The sequence below is a fragment of the Amblyomma americanum genome, chromosome 7 (assembly GCF_052857255.1).
Source record: "Amblyomma americanum isolate KBUSLIRL-KWMA chromosome 7, ASM5285725v1, whole genome shotgun sequence".
NCBI classification, from domain to species: domain Eukaryota; kingdom Metazoa; phylum Arthropoda; class Arachnida; order Ixodida; family Ixodidae; genus Amblyomma; species Amblyomma americanum.
This window is the reverse complement of record NC_135503.1, coordinates 56391870-56395973: the sequence shown is the minus strand read 5'-3', so window position 1 is coordinate 56395973 and position 4104 is coordinate 56391870.

Sequence of the window (4104 nt, the reverse complement as noted above, 5' to 3'; positions counted from 1 at the left end):
CCTTGGTTTCGGTAACTGCCGGCTTCCGTCATGTATGTCATAACGAGCACCTCCTTCAATTCCCTTGCCTGCTTAATAGCTCCTAATCTTCCACGCTTCATAGTTATATGGTCTCAGAAACAGATTATGCTGCGAACTTATGTCGCATCAAAATCGGCCCAGCTCACGGCTGTCTGTAGTGCCTCAATTAAAGCTTTGATATGTGCGCGTAATCGTTATTTTCCAACCAACATTTTGTTTACTGCTGGTCTAGTATGGACTGGCGACCGCGTTACCAAACATAAGCCTGGGAACAATATCGCTTTCTATGTGCAATGCTTAACATCATTTATTTTACCCCTAAAACCAATTATTTAAATAAAGGCGCGCGTTTCCCTTGCCTTCTGCTTGAATGAAGCTCCTTTATAAGCATTTGTCCTAAGGAATCGTGCATCAAGGCATTTCTTGCTGTTATTGCACCCTCGCCATCTTATGCCAATTTACTACGACTGCTTGGGTAGTAGCATTCTTGCTCAACACCACGAAACCTATTTCAGCGCATTGTTTAAACATCAATATTTTCTCTCCTCAGAAACTTTTTCCTGAGGACTGCAAACTGTGCAATGTAAGCTGCCAGCAACGCAACGACGTTTGACCCACCTTTAGAGGGGCCACCTCCAAACAGTCTTTGGAGGAGAAGCTTAAAGCGCAAATTCGAAGCAGTGAGCTTTCTCTCGCTAAGCACCACGCCATGACTGGACGAGAGCGCGGGCTTGCCTTAACTCTTGCCGCACGTATATATATTTTTTCATCATCGTCCTCCGCAGCGTAGCTAAAAATTCGAGCTGTACCATTGGGAGCGCAGGTACACATTCTAATTCGTTGCACTGGTGGGTTGGCAATCATAGAACCGCGGCGTTGTGGAGTATAAGGTGGGACTTTATAGTGGGGCAAACTCTGTCGCGCCATCTCGTAGTCGCTACTGTTACGCACCTGAATTGGTTATGAGTACTGCGCATAGAGGGCGCATCCATCGGTTTCTCGATACAGTCGATCCGCTCGATGTTTCTGTACTTCCCCTTCCCCTTTTATTCCCTACATTTTTCATACCAGAATGAAACTATGCGCCGCGGTGGCAGTGTTTCGATGGGGGCGAAATGCAAAAGGCGCCTGCGTGCTGTGCGATGTCAGTGCAAGGTTCTCAAAGGATCGAAATTATTCCGGAGCCCTGCACTACGGCACCTGTTTCCCTCCTATCAGTCCCGCCTTCCTCCCTTCCCTCACTGCACGATTGTGGTCTCGCAAACAAATGAGCAGTTACTGCGCTTCTGATTTCTTCAAAAGGCTCTTCATTTTAAACTAAGCATGCTTTACTCAGCTGTACTTAATGAAGATCGTACAATATTTTCTGATGTATGAGCTAAATGTCATTCGTGATTTCTAAACGTTTTTAGGGTAGTGCATCTGGATACCAATGGCACATGCGAGATCTCAATAAAAAGCGCGTGTTGGATGTTACTGTAGGGCGCAAATGTTGTATCGTAAATTACCGTGCATTTATTTCGTAACTAAAAGTCCTCCACACTAACAGCTGCCTTACGTTGAAACCTTATTATAGGAAAGTAAGGGCTAGTCGGAAATGTGAATTTAATATTCTTTTTCTGCGTGAAAAGGCTTTGTTAAAGGAGCTGATTTTCAAGACTGTGTCATTTATAAGATTTTTTTCGTATAAATTTTAGTCCCGAAATAAAACCTAATTTTTCCTGAAATAGGTCACCCATTATACTAAATGCAGCCAATTCTATTTATATTACTGTGGCTGTCAACTGCATGATTATCTGTGTTCTTTAGTTCGTATACAAAAAACTTGAGTAAACGGCTTAGCTAAGACTAGCGTCTAGGTATAAAGAGGCTTGCTTGAGCACTTATTTGTGGTGCAGGGGACCGAATGATACGCCCCGTTGGGACATTAACCGTTGCGACATTACCGCCTTCTCAAAGCTCGACGATTTCAAAAAGTGGTTTCATTTTCTGCGAACGGCTAGTGTCGTGGACGATAGCGCAGTGCTCAATGTTTGCGGAAACCTCAGGTCCATGTATGGCACTTTCCCTTCATCAAGCAGCCTGTGCAGGCCCGTTGTCGTGGTTGCTTGAACATAAATGCAATCCGTCGTGCTGGTTTAGCATCTCAGTACAGCGGGCAATGTGACAAAGATAAGCACCCTGCATAGCGGTAAACCATATTCGGCCAGTCAGCACTAGTGCAGCACTAGCCGCTCACCTGAGCAGCTTCCTCTCAGTCTTCTTAAGAATCTCACACCCTCGGCACACGTGTCCAGTACAAGCTGACTGGCTTTCGCTAATTTGATATGTTCGCAGCATTGGTTTGAAAAGAAAGTGGCTATGCTGAAAAAAAAGATCCGGCACCTCTGCAATCTGACACCTACCTTCTTCGGCGACAGCGTAGCGTGTTGTGGAATGGAAATAATACGCGTAACTTTGAGAGATAGGAAGAGAGCAGACGGGGTAAGGAACAAAGCGAGTTAATGACATCGTAATGGAAATCAACAACAAGAAATTAGCATAGGAAGGGTATTTAATTCAATGGCAAGAAAATGATGGTCGTATCCAAAAAAGACAAGCGTAGTAGAGGGCGGCAGAAAGTCAAGAAGTCGGATGTGATTAAGAAATTCGCGGGGATACGGTCGCCGCAGTTGGCACAGGAAGGGTTTAATCACGCGATATTTGGGAGCCCTTTCTCCTACACTGGGCGTAGTTAGGTAGATGATGACGATGGACATCCGCCAAGTGCGAAGCATGCTCTTGGCGCCCATTTTAGGTTGCTATTCCGTATATTGCAGAAAAAATCTGAATTGAACTGAGGATGACTACATGAAAAACTTAGCAGCTAAATTTGATTCCATGACTTTCTCCGTATATATCGACGTTTGTATAGCAGCAAAATACATGATTTTTTTGCTGAGAAAAACGAAACTGAAAATGAAACACGTTTTCTTTCCGACTTGATTTAATCAATATTGTGACGTCAGTACGGAAAAGAAATCGGTGATCATTGTTTGAAACTGAACGAAGGTATCGCCTAACCTGAAGGAGACGCACGAAAAAAAGTCCTAACATCACTGCACTTTGAGAAAACAGTCGGTTTTGGTGACAGCAGAAATTTACTTTATGGTTCGCTTATAAAAGTTTTTTCTCAGCCCATTCAGTGTTATGTCAATCTATCGATACATGCGAACCTAGTGCTTTCCTCAGGGCCCATTTAAAGACGCAAGTGCAAGGTTGTTGCCTTATGCTGCGTTTGCCTAGAAATGTTCTCACAGGCATAGGGATCTTGAAAAGTGATAGAGAAAACGAGAGCTCAGCATGACAAATCAATTACGAGCCTTGCTTTACTATCAGACCTAGTTTCATTCAAAACCAGAGCTTGTGTCCTACGTGTGTTCACATTCGACTCTTTACAGCGTCACCGATCACATAGACTAAGAAATCTAACGAGAGTTCATCTGTCCGCACTATCTTCATCACGCACCATCCGAGCAGCACATCATGTCCTATGTAGCTCTTTCTTTATGGTGTCACTATTTTTGTGTCGCTCAAATTGCGCACCATTGATACGGCCTGTTTCGCGAGCTTGAAAATATCAAAGCTCCTTGCTTTTCTCTGGAAAGTGCCAAGGATCACATTAAATGACGTTTGACGCAATAAGCACTAAGCATTAAGTGGCATCCCTACATGCTGAGAAAATGGCCAATTGGAGTTCGGGCACTGATCTGAAATTTGTTTGAGCTAGTTGGTGCATGACATCAGAGGACTACAGCCAACATATAGACGCTATATATGTGCTTATATGCTTAAATAAAATTCAGTTATTAGTCAGTCTCATGTGCGTGTGTTCTTCCCTATGTAGCTTCTATTTGTTGGATGTAGTTTTTTTGATTCGTGTGTGCAGTAAAGCTAGTTTATGAAGATCTAGAGTCGTGTATGCCTAGTGTTGCGAAATGCAAGAAACGACCAGCATATGATGTGCACATAATTGTGCCTCCAGATATAGACTAAACGGCAGCCTGAGAAGTCACAGAACACCCTGCTGCAAACTAAGTGTCA